We start from the raw sequence: 17,256 nt of genomic DNA, 5'->3' as shown, positions 1-17,256 counted from the left end.
CACTTTTCACTGTAACTTTTAGGGAACTCTAGATATTTTTTTTAGCTTCTTGATTTTATACTGAAAATGGAAGCATAGGGGTAGATTTTTGTAGAAATATGAGTACATTGGTGTCTTTTTTTTATTTACATGTTTCCCACAGGTTGGATCATCTACCATTTTGCTGCCTGTTCCCTTGTTCTTTTGTTACTTTTTTATTTGTTAAATGTAAACCATCTAGCCAAACAATATACAGTGGAACCTTGGTTTTCGAGCATAATTCGTTCCAGAAGCATTCTCGTAAACCAAAGTACTCGTATATCAAAGCAAGTTTTCCCATAGGAGCTAAGGGAAACTCGCTTGATATGTTCAACCCACCCCCACCCCACAAGGCCAGCAGCCCTGCTCCACCTTAACCCTCCCCCCTCCTACCCTGAGGCTAGCAGCGCTGCTCCACATCTCGCCCCGCGATCCGGCACCCCCCCCAGCTCACATTGCCCCCCCCACCTGCTGCAAACTGGCATCCCCCACGCACCAACCAACCCACCCACCTACCCAAACACATTGGCTTACCCCCATCTGGCACCAGCACCAGCGCACAGGACATGCTGGTGCCGGTGCCCGAAGATCTGCTGTCTTCCTTTTGCTCGGCCTTGAGCATAGGCGCATGCTCAAGTCCTTCTAGTTCTCATCTCAGAGAGAGTGAGAACTAGAAGGCCTTGAGCATGCGCAGATGCTTAAGGCCCAGCTAAAGGAAGACAACAGGGAAAAAGTGAAGTTTTCAGTAAAATGTGGGGGGTTACAACCCCCCACAATGCCCCCACAATGCGGCGCAATGTCTATTAAGTAAAGTGGGGGGGTTCCCCCCCACACCCCCCCCGTTGGAGCGCTAAAAACAGTAATTTAGAGCGGCGCAGCAGCGCGCGCTGCGCTCAATTGTCTGGGCGCGCTTTTGTCCCGGCGCGCCTTTGACTTGACACCCTAAGGCAGAGCAGCCAAAGATAGACCTGATTTTTAGGTGGGTCTATATTTATTTCTTTAATTTGTTTAATATCCTGTTGTCCCCAAATAGCTGGCTGTTAGCCTTATTGGTTGACCAATGCATATTGTCAGTGACTGGCTATGTCGTGTAACATCATAATATTCAGTGAGAGAGAGCTGGATATTTCCCACTGAATATTGGCAAATAGCCGGTTTAGCACTGTTTGGCACCCACTTACATCAGGCCAGTGGTTGGTATAAACTGGGGTGCCAGAGGCAGAAAAGAATGGTACTGTATTAGATTTGAGCAGAGAAGAGGTGGAAGGATAAAGTCTGTAAAATCCAGACACGTGGCACCACACAAGTCCCGCCTATTCCACTTAAGTCATGTCCCATTCCATTCCTGCCCCACCTCCAAACCTCTTCTTTAGCTCAGAGCCACATTTGAAGGGCCTCTGAGAATGCGCGGGTATGGCATCACACACATGCACGTAATGAAAACCCGGGCAAAGTGCTGGATTTTGAAAAGCCCTAGAAGAGAGGGAGAGATAAGACTTCAAGTTGTGTGTGTGTGGGAAGACAGGGAACCCTCCCCCTCCCCCTTGCTATATCACTGCACACAGGGGACAGAAAGCAGAAAATTTGTAAGTTTCCTTCCTGATCCCTTCTGCTCGTTGCACTTATCCACAGATTGCTCATAACATCCCCCCCCACCCCCCCACACACACATACACACCAGGGTTTGCCCTGTCCTCCTGGATTATTTCAAAAACCAACTAATAAAGGAACCATACAGCTACTTCAAAAATCTTTTGACCTTGGGTGGTGCTCAGATTCCAAGATGGAAGTAAAGAACTCAATATGGGGACTGAACCCCTGTAGAGACTCTTAAGGTATCTATCATTGCACCGTGTGGAAAATATATTTTAAAGTGCTTGCTGAGTATTAACTCATAGTGTTCACATGATCCATGAAAATGCAAAATATTGTCCAATCTTTAAGTAACTTCAATGTAGATAAACTTCAAAATGAATGAACTTCAAAAAAGGAGACTTAGCTGAAGAATACAGAAAGCGTTGGTGATTGCTGGGTCCTGACGCGTTTCGCCGCCCTGGCTTCCTCAGAGAACCCGCTGCTTACAGACTTGTATTCAAGCTTGTCCAAGCTCTCGACGCTATCGGCAGGGTACCTGATTTGAATCAATTAATTTTTCGTGACGTCATCAGGAAACGGAAAATTAATTGATTCAAATCAGGTACCCTGCCGATAGCGTCGAGAGCTTGGACAAGCTTTGAATACAAGTCTGTAAGCAGCGGGTTCTCTGAGGAAGCTAGGGCGGCGAAACGCGTCAGGACCCAGCAATCACCAACGCTTTCTGTATTCTTCAGCTAAGTCTCCTTTTTTGAAGTTCATTCATTTTGAAGTTTATCTACATTGAAGTTACTTAAAGATTGGACAATATTTTGCATTTTCAAGGATCATGTGAACACTATGAGTTAATACTCAGCAAGCACTTTAAAATATCTTTTCCACACGGTGCAATGATAGATACCTTAAGAGTCTCTACAGGGGTTCAGTCCCCATATTGAGTTCTTTACTTCCATCTTGGAATCTGAGCACCACCCAAGGTCAAAAGATTTTTGAAGTAGCTGTATGGTTCCTTTATTAGTTGGTTTTGTGATATGGCCATTTAGGAACTTTTTTGCTTTTCTAAATTTACCCAGTCGTTTATATTGGGCTCCTGGATTATTTGACATAAAGAAGAAACAAGTGATTGCACATCGGATTACTTCCTCTTCTTGCCTGGGCCCAACTGCAATGGGTTCAGGCTAGCAGAAGAGGAGGAAGTGGTTTGAAGTGAAGCCTTGTCACATTATCTGGGAAGAAAACACTATAAGGTGGGGGGAGGGCAAGGAGAGAGAGATCGGAATTGGGGGCTAAAAGGAGAACTAGAAGAAAAAGAAAACTGGGGGAAAGGGTTCAAGCTAAGTTGGAGTGGGAGTGTGGAATCTGAAGATAAGTTAATGAGAGAAAGCTGAGGAGGGTGGACTCTGGAGAGTGATATAAACAGGTGAAGGAAGGAGCTAGGGAAGTGGTCGGACCTAATGATTGGAGAAATTCTGCTAAGAGATTACAAATAGTGATTAATTTTAAAATACTGTACACAGAGGCCCAAATTCCGAATTCTGTATACAGAATCAGGCCTACGCCCGCCTAAAATACACCTGATTCTGTAACTGACATCTATGTTACAGATGCCGGTTACAGAACTGGGTTAGTGTAGATGCGGCCGCTATACTTATCAACCATTCCATCTCCAATCTTATGACAATATCAGACAACTTCAAAACATTCAGAAAAGAAATCAAAACCCTGCTTTTCAAAAAATTCATCCAAATATCTTAACCCCTCCTCTTTTACCTCCAGAAGATTCACCTACCTTCAGATAACCTTCCCCAAATTACCCACCTTAACACCTTCCAATTAAACAAATACCATAAATAGATTGTAACCTACCCTCTCTAACTGCATTCCATATGTATTTTTCATACACTTCTTCACTGTCAGTTTAATTTCCATCCTATAAGTTCACATATAATTTTTCTTTTTTCAACCATCTTTATTTTCTCTTCTTTATTAATTTCCAGGTACTTTAGTTAGATTGTGAGCCTTCGGGACAGTAAGGGAATTTTTTAAGTACCTTCTTACTTCTCATTTATAATCTTAATGTATATTTTCTTCAAACCGCTTAGAACCTAACGGATGTAGCGGTATATAAGAAATAAATTACATTACATTACATTATCAAAGCAAGGGATCACCCTGCCGCGATAGGTATAGCGGTCATGGCCGCCTGTTCCCTCCCTCCCTCCCCACGGACGATCGCTGGCAGGAGGGTGCCCAACCCCTCCTGCCGGAAGAAGACCCCTACCCCCAATTGCCGGCAGGAGTGTGCCCAAACCCTCCTGCTGGAGGATGCTCCCCCCTCCATATCCCCCCCAGCTAACACCCCCTTCCAGACCCCCCAACTAACCTTTCAACCCCTAATCAGGCCTTAGGACCCCCCCCCTCCATTAACCTTTCAACCCCCAATCAGGCCTTAGGCTTATTGGGGATGTGCCGGAAAGGGGCGGCCCACCTCATTTCACTGAGGTGGGCCTGCCGGACAGACAGTAGGAAGACCTGTCATCCGGCCAACATTGAAAGGTTAATAGGGGGCCCAGGGGGCTCTGGAGGGGTGGCATCCTCTGGCAGGAGGGGTTGGGCACCCTCCTGTCGGCGATCATTGGGGGGGGGGGAATAAGCAGCCGCGGCCGCAATACCACGATAAGTATAGCGGCCGCATCTACTTACAATGTAGGTCAGCATTTTGCTGGCCTACATTATAAGCATCTCCCGCTCTACTAGGGAGACACATAGGTCCACCTAGGTTCACCTCTAAGTTCCCGGAGGGGCCTTCAATATAGGTGGCCTGCCTGGGGAGCATTTTTTTTTTTAAACGTGCATCCCGATTGACTGATTAGACAGCTGTAGGATGCCTACAGCTGCCTACAATCGGGACACACTTTGCAGAATCCGGACCACAGTTTCCAAAATTGTTGTGCAGAATTTTTCAGTAAGTGCCAAATTTTCCCAGGAATAATAGTTGCAGTTCTTGCTGTTTGAATCATTCTACTAGTGCTACTATTGTATTTTGTTATATGCTGATGGAAATACAGTACATCTCCGTTTCTCCTTCTCTGGGCTTTCGTTGCTCACAGGCTGGTTTCTTTGGTTTTCCATTTCATTTTTTTGTTTATATATGTGACCCCCCCCCCTGAAAAATGCCTCTGCTGGAATTAACTGATGAAGTGATAGCGAAACGCGTCGGCTAAGGGGACAGAAATCATAGATATAAAAGCTAAGTTGGCTTTATATACATACATAAAGTATATTATAAACTATATATATATATATATATATATATATATAAATATATATATATATATGAAATAAGACAAAATAAAAAGTCGTTAAAACATCATTAATGCTAGGTTGGGATTAATGAGGATTTTACCACCATGAGTTATGCTACTCGGGTGGCTGAAAATCCCTGGATACCTGAGCATTGGCGTATGCACAGTTAAGCTCACTATAAGACCGGTTCTTTATCATCTGGGGAGTTAGCAGGAGACAGTTGATTTTTCAAGAGGTCACTAAGAGTGTGTTTGAACTAATTTCAAGGATTCTGGTTATCCTATTTCTCCCACCAAAGCCTCAGTGTTCAGGGAGACTCCTGGAGTACTGAGTACCTGTGAGGAGAAAGTCCTAAGAGGGTTTGCAGAAGAGCAAACAGAAAAGTGGAGAAAGAGGGAATCCAAGGGGGATCACGGTGGAAAATATCTAAGGGCTTTATTGTCCAAGGGGATTATGGGAGAGGTCAGAGACTGTGAGCTATACCAAACCGAATGAGATTTATGATTAGAGAAATACAAAAAAGACTCTGTACACCTGATGACTGCCAACACCGAAGGAAATTGTAAGTAATTTATTTTGAAACCTACAATCAAGTTAAATTAAAAGTTGCTGTTTTCAGTTCTCCTTTGACTCTGGCTGAATTCTTCAACTGCAATTTAGACAAGAGACTGAGGGCTAGGTTCTCAAAAATCCATGTTAAAAACCGATGAGCCACTGTCGCAGCTGTTATTGTAGCGATTTTTAAAAAGCGAATCATTCTCCCAACAACGCTCATGCAAATGAGGTTGCTGGAGAGTAGCGAAGATTCACTAAATCCGCATGGGGGCCGTGAATTTGAGACGCTGTTATAAAAGAACAACATTTTTCTTTACAATCTAATCATTTGTATCTTTGGCCAGGAGCTGGTGTATACTCCCTTGGTGGTTGTTCTGTTATGGCTGTGCTTTGCTATCAGTCGTCATGTACTCTACTGTCTTCACAACGGATACCTTTGGCGTCTCCTTTTTTTTCCCTGATAGTATCTGCCCAATGTTCAGTTCATGGCAGTAGCAGTGTCTGAGCAGCTGACAGTCTCAGGCTGAATGGATCCTGGATATTCAGTATTGGAGCATGTGCGGCTCCTGGGACTGAACATCTAGATTTTAGCAGTCACCCGGAAGTTAACTAGGTGCTGGCTGAAATCCAGACCAGTGCCTGGTTAGCTTTAGCGCATAAAGGGGTCCTTTTAATAAGGCACGCTAAAGATTAGTGTGTTCTAAATGTTAACATAATTGCCTACAGTATTAATGTCAATGACAAACTTCCATTATAAAAATTTTTTTTGATGAATTAGAGAAATATTTTTCTCTTATTTTCTTTTCTTGTTTTTTAGTTCACTTTTGCTTTTCTCTTATGCTAAATACCATTTATAGACCATGGATTGCATTATCCATATTCACATGTTTATGGCTCTACTGGGGATACAGAAACCTCAAGCGCTCGCAGCTGTCTGATTTTAAGAACTTGTCTTTTGTCATTATATTCTATGGGTACGTTGGCGTTTAGGACGCACTAAATCGGGTAGCGTGCCTTAGTAAAAGGACCCCAAAGTTTAGAAAGCCCTTTATCCCAGGACAAGCAGGCAGCATATTCTTAATGCATGGGTGACATCCCCGACGGAGCCCCGGTACAGACACTTTTAACTAGAAAGTTCTAGTTGGCCGCACCGCGCATGCGCGAGTGCCTTCCCGCCCGACGGAGGAGTGCGTGGTCCCCAGTTTCTTCGTTTCCGTGGAGCGAAGAAGACGCATGTGTTTTCAACGGCCGTTGAAAAATCTGTCTCTGGCTTCCCGCTCACGTAATTTTTTGTTTTTATTTATCTTTTTCCCTTCGGGTTACAGTTCTTTCAATTAAAAAAAAAACAAAAAAAAAAACTCACCGAGTTTTCTTTATTTTTTCGGGCCGGCCCTGGCGGGGCCTGTTGCCACCATACAGGCCTCTGGCTTCAATTTTGCGGAGGCCGTGTTTCCCTTCATGCCCCCTCAACCGGGCTTTAAGAAGTGCCAGCGGTGTGCACGCCCGATCTCTCTCACCGACCCGCACAATTGGTGCCTGGGTCCGGAGCATCGGGCTGACACCTGCACCCGCTGTGCTATTCTTAAAAAGCGCACATTAAAAAATAGGCAGATCCAGCAAAATATTATTTTTGGTACCGGATCTGCCATGGAACCTGCTGCGACGTCGACGGCACCTCAAAAGTCGGCACCGACTACTTTGACGCCACCGGATCCTTCTTCGGGGTCGCTGGCCCCAGGTAAGCCGGCTAAGAAGCCTTCCACTTACCTTGAGCGCCCTCCTGCCACTGCGACGCCGGTCCTCCCGGCACCGCACCGACCCCGCAAACGCTCCGCTCCGATATCGGTGAGTGCCTCGTCATCGGCCTCCTCATCGCCGGAGCGTAGAGCGGCACCTATGGTACCGAAGAACAAAAAAGCGGTACCGGTGCCTCCCCTGGATGACCGCATCGCGGCCATACTCCAAGCCCAATTACAGCAACAGCTGCAGCAGCAACTCCAACAACTGTTACCGGCAATGTTGGCCCCACACCTTCCGGTACCGGACCGGTCTGAGCCTCGCACGGTCCCATCGGTGTCGACCCCCTCGGTACCGCTTAACACTTCCATGCCGGTGCTCTCGGCTGAACTACACCGTTCCCAACCTATGGTACAGGCCCGCTCTGATACCGACCCTTCCCGGTACCAGGAACGGCACCGGTCTTCCTCTCCCGGTACCGCCTCAGTATGCTCCGGCAAGTCTCTCTCCAAGACCCGCCATGCCGAGCCCTCCACACCGATGTCCCGCCGTGCGCACCCCGACATCAGGGACCCGGACTTATGGGAAGAATCCCCGCACGGTACCGAGGAAGACGTTTCGTCGACTGACGAGGAACCCTCGGTGGCTGATACCGATTTAAAACCCGAACAGTCCTCTTTCACCAAATTCCTCAGGGAGATGTCGACGGCTCTTTCCATCCCCTTGGAATCCAACTCTAAAAAGTCCCAGGCTTTTCTCGATGCCCTAGACTTTGAGCAACCTCCCAAGGAATTTCTGAAGTTACCCATCCACGACATACTACGGGAAACTTTTTATAAAAATTGGGAGAACCCCCTCACTGTCCCCGGGGCCCCTTGCAAACTGGATAGCTTGTACCGGGTCTTTCCGATCCCAGGGTTTGACAAACCTCAATTGCCCCATGAATCTCTCCTGGTAGAGTCCACCTTAAAGAAAACTCAGGGCTCCAGTGTCTATGCCTCCACCCCTCCTGGCAGAGAGGGAAAAACTATGGATAAGTTTGGCAAGCGCCTTTTCCAGAATGCGATGCTGGCCAACAGGGCAAATAATTACACCTTTCACTTCTCCTTCTACATGAAGCATCTGGTGCAACAACTCTCCTCCTTACAGAAATACATTCCTGAACGTAAGGTCCCCCTATTCCAACAGCAAATTTCCAGTCTGTTCCAACTCCGGAAATTCATGGTTCGCTCCATCTATGACTCGTTTGAGCTGACCTCTCGAGCATCTGCCATGGCTGTTGCCATGCGGCATCTGGCCTGGCTGAGGGTTTCTGACCTCGACATTAACCACCAAGACCGCCTGGCTAACGCACCTTGTCTTGGTGATGAACTCTTCAGGGAGTCCCTGGACTCAACCACCCAGAAACTCTCGGCACACGAGACCAGGTGGGATACTCTGGTTAAACCTAAAAAGAAGACTCCACCTGCTCGCCCCTACAGACCGCAGTCTTCCTACCAGCGCAGGTTCTCGGCCAGACCTCTCAACCCGCCGCCTCAGCAACCTCGCCGACTTCGTCAACAGCATCAATCTCAGGCTCGCTCACAGTCTCACCAACCTGCCAAGCCTCTACCTCCGTCAAAACCATCTCAGCCCTTTTGACTCTTTTCTCCAGGGCATGGCCAGTCTCCCACCATCATTGCCTCTTCCTCAGCCTATCGGAGGACGCCTCCAACTTTTCCTCAGCCGTTGGGAGATCATCACATAAGACCAGTGGGTCCTCAACATCATTCGCCATGGCTATCCTCTCAACTTCCAGACTCTTCCACCAGACAGTCCTCCAAAAGAGTCTGCTTTCCACTCCTCCCAATCCTCCCTCCTCCTGAGGGAGGTCCACTCCCTCCTTCTTCTCAATGCCATCGAAGTACCCCCAGACCAAAGGGGTCAGGGATTCTACTCCCGCTACTTCCTGGTTCCCAAGAAGACAGGAGGCCTCCGTCCCATACTCGATCTCCGGGACCTCAACAAGTGTTTGGTCAAGGAAAAGTTCAGAATGCTCTCCCTTGCCAAGCTTTACCCTCTTCTCTCTCAACACGACTGGCTATGTTCCCTAGACCTCAAGGAGGCCTACACTCACATTCCAATCCATCTGACTTCACGTCGCTACCTCCGATTTCAGATACAACACCGCCACTATCAGTACAAAGTGCTACCCTTTGTCCTCACATCATCGCCCAGGGTGTTCACAAAGTGCCTTATTGTGGTGGCGGCCTTTCTCAGGTCTCACAACCTCCAGGTGTTCCCCTACTTGGACGATTGGTTGGTGAAAGCACCTACGTCTCCACTTGTGCTACAAGCCACTCAACACACCATCTCCTTCCTCCATCTCCTGGGGTTCGAGATCAACTACCCCAACTCGCATCTGCTTCCCACACAGCGACTTCAGTTCATTGGAGCCGTTCTCAACACCACTCTAATGAGGGCGTTTCTCCCCTCCGACCGCCAACGAACCCTGCTCCACCTCTGCCGTCAAGTGCTCCTTCATCACTCCATTCCAGCTCGGCAGATGATGGTCCTCCTGGGCCACATGGCCTCGACGGTCCATGTGCTTCCTCTGGTGCGACTCCACCTTCGGACACCTCAGTGGACTCTAGCCAACCAATGGTCACAGACCACGGATCCTCTTTCTCATCCCATCTCTGTGACATCGTCTCTTCAGCAATCTCTTCAATGGTGGTTGAACTCCTCCAATCTTTCCAGGGGTCTACTCTTTCATCTACCCCCTCACTCCATGATCATAACCACAGATGCCTCCCCCTATGCATGGGGAGCTCACCTAGGAGATCTACGCACCCAGGGACTCTGGACCCATCAGGAGCGTCAGCATCACATCAATTTCCTGGAAATCAGGGCCATGTTCTATGCTCTCAAGGCCTTCCAGCACCTTCTCTGTCCTCAGGACCTTCTCCTGTGCACAGACAACCAAGTCGCCATGTACTACATAAACAAGCAAGGCGGCACCGGATCTCCCCTCCTCTGTCAGGAGGCCATCCGCATATGGACCTGGGCCACGGCCCACAGTCTCTTCCTCAAGGCTGTCTATATCCAGGGCAAACAGAACTCCCTGGCCGACGATCTCAGCCGCATCCTTCAACCTCACGAGTGGACTCTGGATCCTCCCATACTCCGCTCCATCTTCGCTCGGTGGGGCACTCCTCAGGTGGACCTCTTTTGCAGCTCCTCACAACCATCAGCTGCCCCAGTTCTGCTCCAGACTCTTCTCTCCTCATCGTCTGGCCCCGGATGCATTCCTGCTCAACTGGACGGGTCGGTTCCTCTATGCCATCCCTCCACTACCTCTGATGTTGCGGACGTTATTCAAACTCTGGTTCTCCCTCCTACTCCAGCTCAGCTCCAGGGAGCCCATTCCTCTTCCTGTGTTTCATACTCTACTTACACAGCAGCATCAGTCTCTACTGCATCCCAATCTGTCCTCGCTCCACCTGACAGCTTGGCTTCTCTTGGGCTGACCTCTCCTGACAATCTGTCTCAGCCTGTCCGTCGTATTTTAGACGCCTCCAGGAAACCGGCCACCCTCCAATGTTACCATCAGAAGTGGACCCGATTCTCCTCTTGGTGTCTCCTACATCACCACGATCCCACCTCATTGGCGGTGGAAACTGTGCTGGACTATTTGCTCTCTCTTTCCGACGCTGGCCTCAAGTCTACCTCAATCAGAGTCCACCTCAGTGCCATCACTGCGTTTCATGAGCCTATCCTCGGAAAACCTCTCACTGCTCATCCCCTGGTTTCCCGGTTCATGAGAGGCCTCTTCAATGTCAAACCACCGCTGAAGCCTCCTCCAGTCGTCTGGGACCTGAATGTGGTTTTATCCGCCCTCATGAAACCTCCTTTTGAGCCTCTTGCCACAACTTCGCTCTTATTTCTTACGTGGAAGGTGCTTTTCCTCATTGCCATCACCTCTGCCAGGAGGGTTAGTGAGCTGCATGCACTGGTTGCCGACCCGCCTTTTACTGTTTTTCACCATGACAAGGTGGTTCTGCGTACCCATCCTAAATTCCTTCCCAAGGTGGTCTCGGACTTCCACCTCAACCAGTCCATTGTGTTGCCTGTCTTTTTCCCTAAACCCCATTCTCATCCTGGGGAACAGGCGTTGCACGCGCTGGTTTGTAAGCGTGCCCTTGCATACTACCTTGACCATACCAGGGCTCACCGCTCGTCCCCTCAGCTCTTTCTGTCCTTCGACCCTAACCGTCTAGGTCGTCCTGTCTCTAAACGGACGCTTTCCAACTGGCTTGCTGCCTGCATTGCGTTCTGTTATGCTCGGGCCGGTCTCTCACTGGAAGGTGCTGTCACGGCCCACAGGGTCCGAGCTATGGCTGCTTCTGTGGCTTTCCTCCGTTCCACGCCCATCGAGGAAATCTGCAAGGCTGCCACTTGGTCCTCAGTTCACACGTTCACTACTCACTACTGTCTGGATACCTTCTCCAGACGGGATGGACAATTCGGCCAATCTGTGTTACATAATTTATTTTCCTAATGGCCAACCATCCCTCCTCCCTCTCTGTTCGCTGAGAGGTCACCCATGCGTTAAGAATATGCTGCCTGCTTGTCCTGGGATAAAGCACAGTTACTTACTGTAACAGGTGTTATCCAGGGACAGCAGGCAGATATTCTTACGTCCCACCCACCTCCCCGGGTTGGCTTCTTAGCTGGCTTATCTTAATTGGGGACCACGCACTCCTCCGTCGGCGGGAAGGCACTCGCGCATGCGCGGTGCGGCCAACTAGAACTTTCTAGTTAAAAGTGTCCGTACCGGGGCTCCGTCGGTGACGTCACCCATGCGTTAAGAATATCTGCCTGCTGTCCCTGGATAACACCTGTTACGGTAAGTAACTGTGCTTTTTGCAGACTGAAAATCACCACTAACTAGCTGCCCCTAACCAAACCTTCAGGCTTGAAACATTACCAATTTTTCTCCAATCTTTTGGATTAAAAAAAAAATAAAAAAGAATTGCAAGCACATTTGGTCTATGTTTGCATTTGCTGCAGATTAGGAAGGGTAAGATCCATTGGTATTGTGATTTATTTATTGGATTCTGTTGGTCTTTCTTTTATAGTTGTCAGTTAGTTGGGTTTTTTTTGTTGTTGTTTTTGATGCTTGTTTGTTACTACTCAAAGATAGGCAAGTCATAAATAACAATGAGGAGCTCAAACGTTATAACCGAAAGCTTTTTCATTGGAAATGGCTATAAATTTTCATGTTCTTTTCCACTTCACCACTGAGATTTCAATTTCAAGGATTAATTTGGCCTGCTTTTTGATATAATAAAACAAAACATGTTGACAGTATCTTTCTCTTTGCAGATGAGGCTTGAAATGTAGCTCATGCCTACCTTGAATTTTCTTGCTCCTTGACACGGCATGTGTGTCACAGACCCCAATGCAGAAAAAAGGGGGTATGAAGGATAACTAATACTCAAATTATTCTGATACGTTTTATTTTGTGTATCTATTTTATACCTCAAATCTTATTTATAAAATAGTCTATTGTTACTAGTGAACCGCATCTACCATCTTTATCTTAAGGATGCACTTTTACCCTAATATATAAAGGAATCGATTCATTAATTTAGATTAATGTAGTTTAGTTTAAGAGGTTGAAGTATCATAATAAATGCATTGTTTTCAGTAAAGAGACCTCCTATAACCTAGATGTTATCAAGTTTTCAAGTTTTATTAGGATTTTATATACCGCCTATCAAGGTTATCTAAGCGGTTTTACAATCAGATACTTAAGCATTTTCTCTATCTGTCCCGGTGGGCTCACAATCTATCTAACGTACCTGGGGCTGTGGAGGATTAAGTGACTTGCCCAGGATCACAAGTCTTCATCCTGAATGCATGTGGTATAATCACTTACTTCACACCTCCTCCCTACCTTTTAAATCAATTTTTTTTTCTTTTTCTTTTTAGTTAATTGATCAAACTATCAGCTAATTAAGTAATTAATTAAGAATGCATAATTTAATTACTTAACTTTATTAAGCATATCAAAAATCTTTTTTATATCATTTTAAAAGTGCTCTAAAATACAATTCAATTCATCCATTTTATCAACAATGAATTCAAGTGTATGGAAGAAAGAAAGACAGTAACACTTATCTTTGTGGCTTCCCAGCCAAAACCAACGTTGGTGGGTATTCGTTATCCTTCATACCCCCTTTTTTCTGTTTTGATTGTTAATATAGTGGGTTGGATATTGTGAGTAATGTGTGTTTGGTAACAGACCCCAATGCGGCAGCCCTTCATACAGCACACAAAATCTGACAAAATCAGCAACATAATATCAACAGCGTACCAAAAGAAAGAAGTTGGCTGCAAGATGGGATAGAAGAAGCAAATTTATTGATGACCTAACATGAGTCTTGTTTTGGTATTAAGCCACAAAATGTCCCATGTCGGGTCCTAAATACCTCCTCCCTTTTTTTATAAAACTGTGAAAGCAGTTTCTAGCGCAGGCTGGAGCCGAATGCTCTGCGCTGCTCCCGATGCTCATAGGAACTCTGAGTGACGGGAGTAGTCCAGAGCATTCGGCATACCAGGCCTGCACTGAAAACCGCTTTCACAGTTGTGTAAAAGAGGGTGGGGGTATATTTGCTCCCTTCATAAGAACATAATAATAGCCATACTGGGTCAGACCAATGGTCCATCTAGCTCAGTTTGCTGTTCCCAACAGTGGCCAATCCAGGTCACAGGTGCCCAGCAGAATCCCAAATAGTAGGAACGTTCCATGCTACCGATCCCAGGGCAAGAAGTGGCTTCCCCCATGTCTCTTTCAATAGAAGACTATGAACCTTTCCCCCAGGAACTTGTCCAAACCTTTTCTTAAACCCACCTGCATTAACTGCTGTCACTGATGAGCATTTCGCAAATAGTGGTGCACACACTTGTCGTTTTCCATTTCAAACGTTTTTTTTTTTTCAGCCCTTTGCAAATAGTCATGAGGGTCCTTTTACTAAGCCGCGGTAAGCACTAGCATGTGCCTACCGCAAGTTAAAATGCACCACCGTGGGTGTGCGCTGAGGTATCCTGCAGTAGTTTTTGCATGTGCATGAACTATCCCTGAACTAAAAAAATAAAACATCTTTTTTTTTTCCTGCTGGGGATGTGTTTGGGGGACAGAGAGTGGGCATGGCTGCACTAATTGGTTGGTTCATGGCCACAGAGCTGCATGCTCACTGATTAGTGCAGGATTAGCAAGGGAGCCCTTACCGTTTACAAAACAGGTGGCAGCAAAGACTTACATGATAATGGCCACGCCCCAATGGGAAACATAGCTCGTGGCCATTATCGGAAAATAAAACAAAATCTCCCTTTAACTGTTAATACTACCCCCCTCTTTTACTAAGGCGCTCTAGCCGATTTAGTGAACACTAACAATTAGCATGTGCTAAATGATAATGCGTCCATAGACTATAATGGATGCGTTAGCATATAGCCTGCTAAAACGGCTAACGTGACTTTGTAAAAGGACCCAATAATGGCCGTGTTAGCATTTAGCGCACACTAAATTGGCTAGCGCAGCTTAGTAAAAGGACCCCCTCAAAGTGACATTATTGCATGGGAAAGACCACCGTTGGGGCTGCCATGTTCCACTTTTTAGCCCTGTTTGGTTAAAGGGACCCGCAATCTTATTGTACACAGGTAGTCGCCGGGTTAAGAACGAGTTATGTTTTCAAAGCTGTTCTTAAGTCGGATTTGTATGTAACTCGGAACCTGTAGATTTTAAGATTCGTGCTGCTTACCTCTGCTCCCAGCTGACAAAAGGGCCAACTGTCTCTACCAGTGTTCGCTCTAAGGTACAGCATGCGCAACCACACTCGGTTCTTAATGTGGCCGTACATCATTCCCGAATCTGCTGCAGGAGAAGTGTGGGAGTCTATGCCACTGGAAATTCTGCTTGGTGAAATCAAACGAAGCCGCAACTGCGTTAAGTATGAGTTGTACTTAAGTCGGGCATGTCTAACTTTGGGACTAGCTGTATTTCTATTTTGTTATTATTTTCCTTCTCATGCACGTTATTTGCAAGCACAGCACGCTAAAGATAAAACAAATCCACATTTTGTTGATAGATTCTTGAAAGTAACCTATTTCAATGTGCTCTCTCGTATCATTTAGAAATGAATGCACACTCCTATTAACCCAGTGAGTTTCTGTAATCTGAGAATTAAAAAAAGCTAATTCACTGTTCTTGTCCTTCTACATTGTATTTATTGATTAGTGAATTAGCTGTAAAACTGATTTAAGCTAATAGCAGTGGGGAGAGAGTTGCTTGCATTGTTACCCTTGATGACAAGTACCCTTCTCAGGTCTAATGAACTTGCTACTTAATGCTTTGCAACCATGTCGGAAAGCACAATTATTAGCGTGCAGCTGTATTAATTTTGCATAACAAATGGTCCTTTTTAACTATGTAGGACTGCATTGTCTTAACAGTTTTATACAGTTCCTGGTTCTGACCAACACATTTGGTTATCAGGTTTTATCCTCACTCAAAAACCAAGGTGTAATTCAGGCAAAGTTTTCACGTGTTTACCAAAATACAGACCATCTTTCCGTTGTCTTCTATAACCCAAATGTCTCTTAGATCAGACTACTGTTATCACAAGTTCTCAACTGTATCCTGTGATCAGCTGTACGGGACTGTATCTGATTATGTTTCTGAGAGTTTTCTGAGGATAAGTAAAGCTAGAAATAACTGTTGGTGTTCTCTTAGCTTCACCATTTCCTTATGAGTGATGTGGACTCAATATTGTAATTCTCAATAAAGAATGCAAACTCTTTTGCAAAGGGAGAGTGTGTGGCACAGTGGTTAAAGCGACAGCCTCAGCACACTGCTCCTTGTCAAGTCACTTAATCCCCCATTGCCCCCAGGTACATTAGATAGATCAGTGTCTCGCAAACTTTCCGGCCAGCGGCACACTAAATCCAGTGCCCTGGCCGGAAGGCACCCAGAAGCGCGTGAGCATGATGACATCGTGTGCGTGCATAACATCATCACGTTGATGGTCGTGCATGCACGGAGGCCCATCTGGCCACAACCTGCTGGTGGAGGGATCCAGGAGTTTCAAGAGAGGAGGAGAGATGCCAGCCAGGAGGAGAGTCATCTGCGCCGGCTGACTTCCTACAGGACGTGGATGACTCCCCTCCTCACGAGTGTGTTGCGGCACACCAGAAATCTCAGGAGGCACACGGTTTGCGATACACTGAGATAGATTGTGAGCCCACCAGGACAGACGGGAAAAAATGCTTGAGTACCTGATTAAATTTATGTTGTAAACCATTCTGAACTCCCTGGGGAGAACTGTATAGAAAATTGAATAAATGCCATATTTTTTGGACCATAAGACGCACAGGACCATAAGACACACCCACCTGTAGAGAAGGATAAACCAAGAAAAAAAAATTTGGTTCAGAATTTTTTTCTTCTTGTTTTTTCCTCCTCTACACGTAGGTATGTCTGGTGGTCTGGTGCTGGGAAGCCTGCAGCCCGAAGCCGCCCACAGCTTCCCCCCCACTACCCCCCGGTACCTTTTTAAAGTGGCAGTAGTCCAGCACGGTCTCCTGCTGGACGGCTGGCTGCCTTTCTCTTTGCAGAGCGACACACAACGCAGGAGCGTGACCTTTGCACTTCCTGCCTGGTCCCACACCGCTCTGTGATTGGCTGCAGTCAGTAACTCCTGCCTTTAACAGTCTGCCTGCAGTCTCTCAGGGTCCCAGGCATTTGGATATCTCTCCATCTGGTTCTTAGGGCGTGCATTTGACTGTCACACCCCAGTCTCTCAGGGTCTCTCCTCCTCCCCCCCAATCTCTCAGAATTCCTTTCCTCTGCTTATGCATCTCTTCCCTGTCTGTCTCTCTCTCACACTCCCTACTGCCTTTGCTGTCTCCCTTCTCATTTGCTGCATTACTGAGCATGGCACCTCCTCTTTCCCACACACTGCTTGCTACTCTGAATACTAATTGCCTTCGCTTGGAGCTGCT

At 46.6% G+C, this 17,256-nt stretch overlaps 1 protein-coding gene across 23 annotated transcripts in view; it reads left to right on the top strand.

Moving 5' to 3' along the window:
- ADGRL3 (adhesion G protein-coupled receptor L3) overlaps positions 1 to 17,256 on the top strand; it is a 1,804,713-nt gene that overhangs the window by 590,355 nt on the left and 1,197,102 nt on the right. The window lies entirely within an intron of this gene.

This window comes from Geotrypetes seraphini, chromosome 1 (assembly GCF_902459505.1).
Source record: "Geotrypetes seraphini chromosome 1, aGeoSer1.1, whole genome shotgun sequence".
NCBI lineage: Eukaryota > Metazoa > Chordata > Amphibia > Gymnophiona > Dermophiidae > Geotrypetes > Geotrypetes seraphini.
Note: the sequence above shows the minus strand (reverse complement) of the source record. Positions and strands in the feature narration are given on the sequence as shown.